This window comes from Heloderma suspectum, chromosome 6 (genome assembly GCF_057233095.1).
Source record: "Heloderma suspectum isolate Gila_16-S chromosome 6, 16-S_ref, whole genome shotgun sequence".
Taxonomy (NCBI): Eukaryota; Metazoa; Chordata; class Lepidosauria; order Squamata; family Helodermatidae; genus Heloderma; species Heloderma suspectum.
This window is the reverse complement of record NC_139463.1, coordinates 110,967,487-110,979,504: the sequence shown is the minus strand read 5'-3', so window position 1 is coordinate 110,979,504 and position 12,018 is coordinate 110,967,487.

Below are 12,018 nucleotides of genomic sequence, written 5' to 3'. Positions count from 1 at the left end.
GACCAACATACTGAAGGTGATAAACTTGGCTTCATTGAAACTGTTGGGTAACTTCCTGGCTAGGAAGGCCACAGTGAAGATGACAGTGGCCAGGAAGCCCATATAGCCCAGGACACAGTAGAACATTGCAGCTGAACCTTCATTACATTCCCGCATAATTTCTTTATGCATTGAATATCTACCAAAATCTGGGAATGGGGGAGAAGTTGCCAACCACACAGTACAAATAATGGTTTGAATCAGGGAGCAGAAAAGAACAATAGAAATTGCTATGTGTTTCCCAACCCATTTCCTCATTCTAGATCCTGGCCTGATAGCTATGAAAGCTAGAACCACAGTGACAGTTTTAGCCAACACACAAGAAATCTCCACTGAGAAGATGGTGCCAAACACAGTTTGTCGGAGGAGACGTGTCACCTTTCCAGGTTGGCCAATGAATAGCAAAGTGCAAAGGAAGAAGAGCAGGAGGGAGATGAGGAGAGTGTAAGTGAGATTCTGGTTGTTGGCTTTGACGATGGGAGTGTCCTTGTGCTTAATGAAAATCCCTAGTATCAAAGTTGTGAGGAAAGAAAAGGAAAGAGCAGAAGTGGCTAAACTGATCGCCAGAGGTTCTGTGTACGACAGAAAGCTTGTGGCCTTGGGAATGCATAATTCCTTAAGTTTATTTGGATAATTTGGATAAGAGAACTGAAAAGCTCCCCTTCTCAATTCTTGTATTCCTTCCCTTCCAATGTTTTATCTCTTTTCCCTTAAAAAAACAATTTAAACCCCCTTTCTCTTCTGTTACGATTATAGTTAGTCCCCAGCTCTTTGCTTATAGTTTAGTGTTTGCTTTGCTTTAGCTCTTGTGTGTGTGTGTGTGCGTGCGCATGCACACACTTGTGCTGTGTGTAGGGATGGCGGAGAATTTCTCCCCGAAACTTCGGGGGGCCGAGCGCCAACGTGTTCGGCCCCCCGAAAAAGTTTCGGGGAGAAATCCTCCGCCCCCCCCGCCCCCCGCCCCCCCCCGGGACGGGACTTACCTTCCCTGAATGTCCCTCCCGGCGGAGGGTCCGGCTGGCGGTTCGTCTGGTGTTCGAGCGGGACGGGAGCGGCAGCCGGTCTTTCGACCAGCTGCCGCCCCCGCCATTGCAATCAAAGAAAAAAAAAAAACGTCCCCTGATAGGCTACGTGACGATTCACGTAGCCTATCACGGCAAGATTTGCAAAGTCAGCTGTGATAGGCTACGTGAATCGTCACGTAGCCTATCACGGGTGACTTAAAAAAAAAAAAAAAGTGTGTACGGATAATGGCGGCCCCCATAGGGAGCCGCCATTCCCCTTCCTTATTTGGTCGCTGTAGTCTACGTCAATGTTTACATAGACTACGGCGAAAATAAGGGCAACGCTATTTGCGTTGCCCTTATTTTCGCCATAGTCTACGTAAACATTGACGTAGACTACAGCAACTAAATAAGGAACGCAAATGGCGGCTCCCTATGGGGGCCGCCATTCGCGTACGCGCTTTTTTTTTTTTTTTAAAGTCACCCGTGATAGGCTACGTGACGATTCACGTAGCCTATCACGGCTGACTTTCCAGATCTAGCCGTGATAGGCTACGTGAATCGTCACGTAGCCTATCAGGGGACTTTTTTTTGTTTTTTTTTTACTTTCGTGTTCGCGGCCGGGCGAGGCGGGAAGCCTCCTCCCCGGCCTGAATTTCGGCCGGGCGAGGCGGGAAGCCTCCCCCCCCGGCCTGAATTTCGGCCGGGCGAGGCGGGAAGCCTCCCCCCCCGGCCTGAACTTCGCGGGGGGAGCAGCGAAGCGCTCCCCCCCACCGCGAAAAAGCTGCGAGAAAAGGTAAGTGACTTTCGTTCACCCCTAGCTGTGTGGACAAGCAAACAGTGTGTGTCAAAGGACGATACACGGTCCACATTTCTAAAAACAGTGGGCAAAACACTAGACACATTAACAGCTATTACTTAAATAATATAATACCACACTGTGTGTTGCAAAGTAGGGATGGACGAAAGTCCCTTACCTGATCCCGCAGCTTGCTTTGCGGTGGGGGGGAGGCGCTCTGTCCCTCCCCCCAAAATTCTGGCCGGGGGGGGAGGCACCCCATCCCTCCGGCCGCAAATCCTACTGTCCTGCCGGGACGCAAATGGCGGCAGCTGTAGCTGCCGCCGTTTGCGTCCCTGCAGTCATCCGTGATAGGCTAAGTAAATCTTTACGTAGCCTATCACGGCTGACTTTGGGGGGGGGGAAGTGCATACCAAATGGCGGCGCCCATGGGCGCCGCCATTTGTGTTCCTTATTTGGGCACGTGTAGTCTATGTAAACATTTACGTAGACTACAGCAAAAATAAGGGCAACGCTATTTGCGTTGCCCTTATTTTCGTCGTATTCTACGTAAATGTTTACGTAGACTACACGTGCCCAAATAAGGAACACAAATGGCGGTGCCCATGGGTGCCGCCATTTGCGTACGTGCTTTTTTTTCCCCCAAAAGTCAGCCATGATAGGCTACGTAAACATTTACGTAGCCTATCATGGTGTTTTTTGAAAATCTAGCTGTGATAGGCTACGTAAATCTTTACGTAGCCTATCACGTTTGTTTGGGTTTTTTTACTTGGAAATGGCGGCGGCGGCAGCCGGTCGGAAGACCGGCCGCCGCAGCCGCCGCCACCGAACCACCGCCGAACCACCGCCGGGAGCCGCTGCTTCCAGGGACATTCTCACAAGGTAAGTCCCATCCCGGGGGGGCAGACCGTTCCTCCACCAATTTCGGGGGGCCTAATGCGTTGGCATTCGGCCTCCTGGAGATTTGTGGAGAAATTCTCTGACATCCCTAAAAGCAAGCCAGCCCAATATGAGGGTCTTGGCAGGGACAGAGGTGGGAAAGTTTCTGCAGTGTCCTCTGTGGCTTCCTGCCTCTGTTAGCCCACTGTTGTTGCTAGTTGTTCAAGTCAGTGTGCCCACCTGGCAGGGTTGCTGTCTTTCTTTGCTTCCTGCCTACCAGCCAGTTGTTTTCCCAGACAATTCAGCCAAAGAGGCCCTGAGGTTATTAACACTGAATAGGACAGTAGTACTAGGAAAAAGGGCTTATTTTCACTTAGAGAAATCTACAGCAGATTTAGGGATAGTGAGCTCCTCACCACTTCAACACCTAACTTGGTTATCCTTTTATGAACTTTGGTTTGAGGTTCTGAGAAGAGCGCATTTTACCTGTTCCCAGCACAAAAACTCCTGGGCCAGCTGTCTGAAATTTGGCAGGTAGGATGCCCACCGGGGGGGGGGGTGTTTCCCAACTTTCATGCACTTCTGTACAGGCAGTGAAAAGTTAAGTTATAGCTCTTTGCTTTGAGAGATTTCCTTGAAAAAAATCGAAATTCACCTGCGCCCAGCACAAAACCAGTTGGCCAAACTGTCTGAGATTTGGCAGGTGGGATGCCCTCCAAGCAACGCCAAAGAGTGTTCAAACAACCGCACAATTGCACTCATTTCACATGCCAGCAAGGTGATGCTCAAAATCCTACAAGCTAGGCTTCAGCAGTATGCGAACCGAGAACTACCGGAAGTACAAGCTGGGTTTCGAAGAGGCAGAGGAACGAGAAATCAAATCGCCAACATTCGCTGGATCATGGAGAAAGCAAGAGAATTCCAGAAAAACGTCTATTTCTGCTTCATTGACTACGCTAAAGCCTTTGATTGTGTGGATCACAACAAACTGTGGCAAATTCTGAAAGTGATGGGAGTACCAGACCACCTTACCTGTCTCCTGAGAAACCTGTACGAGGGTCAAGAAGCAACAGTAAGAACCAGACATGGAACAACCGAGTGGTTCAAAATTGGGAAAGGAGTATGACAAGGCTGCATACTGTCACCCTGCTTATTTAACTTATATGCAGAGTACATCATGAGAAATGCCGGGTTGGATGACTCACAGGTCGGAATTAAGATTGCTGGGAGAATTATCAACAACCTCCGATATGCAGACGATACCACCCTAATGGCAGAAAGCGAAGAGGATCTCAAGAGCCTCTTGTTGAGGGTGAAAGAGGAGAGTGCAAAAGCTGGTTTGAAACTCAACATTAAAAAAACTAAAATCATTGCATCTGGCCCCATCACTTCCTGGTATATAGAAGGGGAAGAAATGGAAGCAGTAACAGATTTTACTTTCTTGGGCTCCAAGACCACTGCAGATGGTGACTGTAGCCATGAAATTAAAAGACGCTTGCTCTTTGGGAGGAAAGCTATGGCAAACCTAGACAGCATAGTAAGAAGCAGAGACATCACCTTGCCGACAAAGGTCCATCTAATCAAAGCTATGGTTTCCCCAGTAGTAATGTATGGCTGTGAGAGCTGGACTATAAGGAAGGCTGAGCACCGAAGAATTGATGCCCTTGAACTGTGGTGCTAGAGAAGACTCTTATGAGTCCCCTGGACTGCAAGGAGGTCAAATCAGTCCATCCTAAAGGAAATCAACCCTGAGTGCTCATTGGAAGGACAGATACTGAAGCTGAAACTCAAATATTTTGGCCACCTAATGCAAAGAGAAAAGTCCCTGGAAAAGACCCTGATGCTGGGAAAGACTGAAGGCAAAAGGAGAAGGGGACGGCAGAGAATGAGATGGCTAGATAGCATCACTGATGCAATGAATATGGACTTGAGCACGCTCCGGGAGAGAGCACAGGACAGGAAGGCCTGGCGTGCAATGGTCCATGGGGTCACGAAGAGTCAGACACGACTGAACAACTGAACAACAACAACATGCCCTCCAGGGGCCTGATAGTTCCCCAGATTTCATGTATGTATCATGAAAACTGAAAAAGTTCTGTCCTTTTGCATTTTCTCATGCAAGTCAATGGGAAAATGCCAAAAATGAGTGATTTGGGTGTACAAATCTCTCTTCAGATTCAGATCTGAGTCGAAGCAGATAGGGTCCAAATTGGTCTGAAACAAAGCAGGGCCACTTCAGGAGGTCCGAAGTGGCATCTGAAGTGAAGTGGGGGGTTCGTGCACAGCCCTAGTTTCCACTCCTGCACTATTCAGGTTTAAGGATGTACGAAAGTGAATTGCGCAGGGGTGAATTGCGGTGGGGGGGAGGTGCTCTGCACCTCCCCCCAAAACCCTAACTCGGCTGGCTCCGCTCCACAGCAACTCCGCGGAGCCGCTGGCCGGGTGCATTTGCAGGCATGTGGAGCCTGCGGACGCAAATGGCGGCGGCTATGGTGGCCGCCATTTGTGTTCCTGTTTTTGGCCGTGATTGGTTATGTAAATATTTACGTAGCCTATCATGGCCTCCACAGGGACGCAAATGGCATCCCTGCATTAGCCGTTTTAGGCTACGTAAGTATTTACATAGCCTATCACAGCCTAAATGGGGAAGTGAATGGCAGCCGCAGATGCGGCCGCCATTTGCAAAGCAGCGCGAACGGCACCAGGTTCCATTTCGAGCACCTTTTGTGGTGTGGTGTGGCAGGGGGCTTCATTCCACCACAGATTTCGGGGGGCCGGATGCACTGGCATTCGGCCTCACCAAGATCCGTGGTGGAATTCTCTGACATCCATATGTTAGCTCTTACCTTTCTGGTTTGAAATCTTCCCTTCTGGACGGGGAAGGCAATCATAGCAGCAAAATGGTTTTCCTTCCTTCTTTGCCTTGTAATAATAACCTGGATGGCAATTGTCATTACATACAGAAAGAGGTTGTGTCTGTTCATAAATAAAAGAGAAGAATGTTGAACAATCAGAGAACTCAAATGAGGAATTCATATTGCAAACCCAAGCCAGATATAGGCAGTAGGTAAATGCCTGTCAGTAGTAAGCAGGGGGTCTGATTAATAAGATCTATTATCGTTAACTTTTTCTCTTACAGCCCCTGCCCAGGATTTCCCCCCACCAAAAAAAAAAAATCACCGCTGGTGAATTGAGTAAGAAGGCATTTCAGCTCAAGACATCATGTGCTCTGTCTCCAAGATTCAGAATCTTGGAGAGAGAGCATTCAGAACTGGAATTCTTCTGAGCCTTTCAAAAGTCAGATCTTACTTGATTCAACTAGGGATGTACGAACGTCACTTACCTTTCACGGATTATGTTGATGGCGGGGGGGAGGCTTCCGTCCCTCCCCCTGAAATCCTTGACGGGGGGGAGGCGCTCTGTTCCTCCCCCCGTAATCCTCCGCGGCCAGCTGTGCTCCACGGCAGCTCTGCGGAGCAGCTGTCCAGGCCCAGCCAGGCCAGAGCCATCTGCAGCCAGATTTCCAGCCGCGGAGGGCTCTGAGTAAAAAAAAACAAAAACCAAAAACCATGTATGCAAATGGCGGCGGCTACGGCCGGCGCCATTTGCGTTCCTTATTTTTGCCCCCTTAATCTACGTAAATATTTATGTAAACAATGACGGCGAATCAAAAAGGGACGCAAATAGCGCCCGCTACACTATTTGCATTCCCCTTTATTTTTGCTGTCATAGTCTATGTAAATATTTACGTAGACTAAGACGGGCAAAAATAAGAAATGTAAATGGCGGTGGCCGTAGCCGCTGCCATTTGCGTACGTGGGTTTGTTTGTTTTTTAAACCCAGGCAGCCATGATAGGCTACATAAAGATTTACGTAGCCTATCATGTCGTTTTGGTTTTTTTAAAACCTAGCCATGATAGGCTACGTAAATCTTTACGTAGCCTATCATGTCTTTTTTCTTTTTTTTTACAAGAGTGGAAATGGTGGCGGCGGTAGCCGGTAGGAAGACCAGCTGCCGCAGATGACGACGCCAAAGCCACTGCCGGAGCCGCCGTGGCCCAGAAGATCTACCCCAGGTGAGTCTCATCCCGGGGGGGGATCCATGGGGGGGGCGGGGGGCAGGCCGTTCCGCCATGGAGTTTGGGGGGCCAAATGCACTGGCATTTGGCCTCACCAAGATCCGTGGCGGAATTCTCTGCCATCCCTAGATTTAACCTGCTGGGCCATGTGATGGAATCTTCATGGATGGTGGACACTTTTTCAGAAGGAGCCTGGGGATCCATCCTTCCAACTTTAACTTTGAGATAGGGATGGTGGAGAATTTCTCCCCAAATCTTCGGGGGGCCGAGCGCCAACGTATTCAGCCCCCCGAAATCGGCGGTGAAATTCTCCGCCAACCCCCTGCCACCCCCCGGGATGGGACTTACCGTAGCCAAATGTCCCTCCCGGCGGCGGGTCCCGGCAGTGGTTCAGCGGGCTTTCGGCAGGGGCGGGGGCGGCAGCCGGTCTTTTGACCGGCTGCTGCCGCCGCCATTACAACTGAAGTAAAAAAAAAAAACAACCGTGATGGGCTACTTAATGATTAATGTAGCCTATCTTGGCTAGATCTCTAAAGTCAGCCGTGATAGGTTACGTTAATCGTTACGTAGCCTATCACAGGTGACTTTGAAAAAAAAAAAGTGCATACGGAAATGGCGGCCCCCATGGGGCGCCGCCATTTGTGTTCCTTATTTGGTCCCTGTAGTCTACGTAAAGATTTACGTAGACTACAGGGACCAAATAAGGAACGCAAATGGCGGCACCCCATGGGGGCCACCATTTGCGTACGCGCTTTTTTTTTTTCCAAAGTCACCCGTGATAGGCTACATGACAATTTACGTAGCCTATCACGGCTGACTTTGGAAATCTAGCCGTGATAGGCTACGTAAATCGTCACGTAGCTTATCACGGGGTCTTTTTTTGTTTGTTTTTTGTTTCGCGGCCGGGGAGACGGGGCGCTTCTCCCCGGCCTGAATTTCAGCCGGGCAAGGCGGGACGCCTCCACCCCTCACCTGAACTTCGGGGGGAGAAGTGAAGCGCCTCCCCCCCACCGCGAAGCCAAGCTGCAAAAAGGTAAGTGACTTTCGTGCATCCCTACTTTGAGAAGGAATAAGTTTGGGAAAGTGATCCAGTTTACCACATCAAATCCAGCTACCATCTCTCCATTCTTATTAAAGAAAACCTCATCACCGGTGCTGTTGTTAATTGAGACACTCTTCAAATAGTGATGGAGCTAAAATGAAGCATGGAAACCACAAGATATGAGCATTCAGCAGAACTGTCTTTTTGTAGTACTGCAAGCTGCTACTGAGGGGAGCAATAAACAGAACCAAATGGATGCAAAAGAGTAAGCAAACAGGGGGATAAGGAGAACTTCTCAGATTCCCAAGTCTTCTCTGCACAGAAAGATTTTTATTTGCCAATGTGGAGCAAAGCTTTAGCCCAGGGGTATGCAAACATTTGAGTCTGCAGGCACATTTTACATTTTGAAATGTGTCTGTGGGCACCACCAAAATTGCCATCCGGGTGAGTCTTCCTCCCCTCCTGCACACACACACTCACAATCTCCTCCTCCTCTTCCCCTGATCATGATTTCCTTGTTCCTATCAGCCCACTACTATTTCCAGCCTCCCCAGTGTCTGAGGTTGAGAAGGGTGTGGTGGGCACACTTGGGGGTCTTGGTGGCCACCAGTGCACCTGCGGGCACTGCGTTGCCAACCCCCGCCCTAGACTGATCCACGTTTTTAGATGCTCAGCCATAGCAGTCATGTACTGGTAGGCTCCTTTTCACAGTTAACTGGTTATGCTGCAGTAGATTTGGCCTTGTCCAGTTGACTTGCTGGGATGCAGTTCTCTGGTCTTGTCTGCAGTCCAGCTGGTAAGAGAGGTCTGGAGGAAGGTAGGACAAGGCTCTTTTGGACAGGTCTATTGGTCTTCAAGGGTGGAGTGTCCCTCCTGGTCTTGGGACAAACCATCTCCTTTCCTCACAGCTTTAACCTTAGTCAGGTTTAAAGTTCCAGTTAGGGGATGCTCTACCCTGATGTTAGCGTTTACACTACCACCCACACCTTGTTTATTGAATTGCAAACATTTTTTAACATATTAGCATGGCTTCTCACACAGATAGTGTTGGGAATATGGCAACCTCGCCTGCAAGTTACTGGAAGGGGGCAGAGTTGCTGTTAGTTAGTTCATGGGAATTTTGACCACAGCTAGCCTTCGCATCTCTATAGCCTACAATGTGGTTTCCTGTGATTTCTTCCTTTTGCCCCTCCCCTTACCCCCCTCGACTTCTGCCATTCTTGGGATTGCATGTGTTTGCTCTCTCACTTCTGCCTGTGTAATGGAACACAAAATAGACTCTGTGTTGTACCTGCATTGTATATGCAAGAATATTTGTGGGTAAAACTGTTTTCTTTTCTCCATTGAAGGGTGTGGCCTCCTTTATTATTCTAAGATAGCCTTGAGTATGTGGGACTGGTAAACACTCATTCTGTTTTGCCTTTTTGTTTTTGTTTTTGTTTCTCCGCTAATTGCCTTTCTAATATGAGGCATCATTAATAAATAATTCCATCAGATAGGCCCAATAAGGTTTCCTTTATAAATTTTTAAAATCATTGCAAAGCAGGAGTGTTGGTGTTGCCACAAAGTATTCTATTACCACAGATTAACTTGGTGGCACTCAAAGCAGAGATGGCTCAGAAAAACTAATTTAGGGGGAGGGAAAGGATGGCAAATTCCACTGTTATGGGAACAAGGAAGGTACGGGGGTAAATGTGGCAATGGGAAATATTTGGGAGGAGTGTCTGTTACTCCTTGGGGTATTCCAAGGCATTTAAATATGCGTATACATATGCCACCAGTTCATTTTTGTTTTGTTTTTTTAAGAGGATGCTTTGTTTATCTTTTTCTGATATATTCATATATTAAAATACTTCCATAAGTAAGTTCTCATTATTTCTGATGTTAACTTCTTATATGTGAAGTAAGGTGGAATCTAATCAAACAACAGGCAATGAAAAAACCCAGCCCAACCATGAAAACACACTGGAGCTTCTTTTCATGCCCACAGATCTGATGTGCTCAGCCATATCAATCTGCTTAAAGCATTACCTGCCATGGCTATTGATTCAGAAGCTTCCAACTCCCTCCATCCACCATTCCTCTGTGTCTGGATGTCGATGTATGCATTGATTGTAAAGCATGTGCCACAGCATAAACAGCATTGTAGATGCTGTAGCTGTGGCCAGTCATGCTCATTTCAAACACAGACCCAGGAAGTATCTCCAGCTTCTCCTCCCCAGTGCAGGTTTCTCCTACCTCCTTATCAGTGATGGAGTTTGGGAAAGAACATGCAAATGCCTGCTGCCAGAAGTCTGTGATGAAGCCATCTTCTATTTCCAAGGTAAGGTTTCTCATCTGAAGAAATTTCTGGAATCCAAACACCTCCTTTGAGTGAACTTCAAAGGATATAGCACCATGGAATAATTGTATATCCCAGGTCTTTTGATAATTCAATGATAGAAGATCTACTTGAGCTGTCATAATCCAGATTTTATCTTTTGGGCTTACTTCAACTTTTATGAATTCTGGCAGATATAACAACCACCGCAGAATGATCATGGATTGAATTTCTCCATAGAAAACTAATGCATTGGCTTCATTCTCCATGATCATTTCATAGATTTCTTTTTCCTGATCCAGCATATGATCCATTTCACTGACAAAAGTAACTTGGGGAATTCTTTCTATGAAGGAAAAACAGATGCCATGTTGGGATAACATGGGAAGCACGGCATGCAGAAATATTTCACTGTTATTATCATTCACAACAAGGACCCCAATCCATGTCCAATTGAAATGCAGAAGTAACTGGAGAATACCCTCGTATTGATGGGCTTCACTTGGGACTGTCTGGCAGAAGTGAAGAGTTTGTTTTATATCTTTCATTATAGGAGCGGGACCATAAATCAGCTTATCAGAGAAAAGGAGAAAAAATAAAGACATCGAAATGAATTGCAGAGGAAAATTGAGTTTCATATTTCTGATGTGTTCCCAGCACACTGGAGACATCATGGCCATATACAATGCAATCTGCTTATTATTTCACTTCTGAGTTGGCAGTTACTCTGTTCTCCCATAAGGCAAGTATCAGCCATTCTCATGGATAACTATAGAAATATTATTTTTATCTATGAAATTCCTCCTCTGATGTACAAATGAGCATTAAAGATTGATCCTCTTGACCCTAGATGTGCTCTTTCTAAAGCAGCAAACTAAGAATGGCCTGTTTGCTTCCCCCTCATCCCACTCTCTTTCCAAACCACAAACATCATATAAATGTTTGTGGTTTGGAAGCATGAATAACCCTTTAAAGTAAACTGCCATACTTTGTATGACATTCTTGCCTGAGGGATCTTGTAGGTGCTTAGGATGGTGGCTACATGAACGGAGGTTTCAAAGCTAAGTCCACCAATGACAGCCATCAGGTTGCTCTGCATGCCACACTTGTAGTTTGGAATAAATATATTATTTTTTGAGAGAAGTTCCATTGTGGCACGATAGGTCCACTTTGAATTGAAATGGCTGTCAATGATCTGGAAGCCCAGGGTGACATTGGGTAAGATCTGGAGATGGTTATTGATCTCCTTTACTGCAAATACCAAGGCCAGGATGTGCTGGTAGTTCTTACTCAGTACCCTGCAATGACAGTTACATGATGTGCCAGAGTGCATCGGCTTCAGACTCACTACATTGTCTCAGTTAAATACATATTTCCTCATCACATCCTGTCCCGGAAGCTCCACTGCTTCACCTCTACCACCCTCAGCCAACTGAAGGCCTTCTACCCTTCTGCCCACTTAACTGAATCTGTTCATCCTCCCTCATTTCTCCTTCTGCATGGCTCCCCCTCTCTGAACAAGTGTGTGATGCTGCTTTTCCCTTCCATCAAAGCCTTGCTCAAAGATCCCCTTCTCCTTTGGCTTATTCTCTTAATCCTCATTCCCAACTGAAAATGGGCTTTAAGGAGATGTAACAGTGTATCTTCACATTCTTCCCTCCCTACCCTTGTATTTATCCCCCCCCCCTTGTATCATCTACTGTCTAGTGTACATCATAAGTTGCTTGGGACCAGGGGCCTGTCTGTGTTACTTATCTTTATTTATTTTTGCCTTGCCTTTGGGTGGTTTACAATAAAAAACTTTGTTTTTTAAAATAAAAATTAACCAAAAAATTACATCAAATTAAAAACTTAAG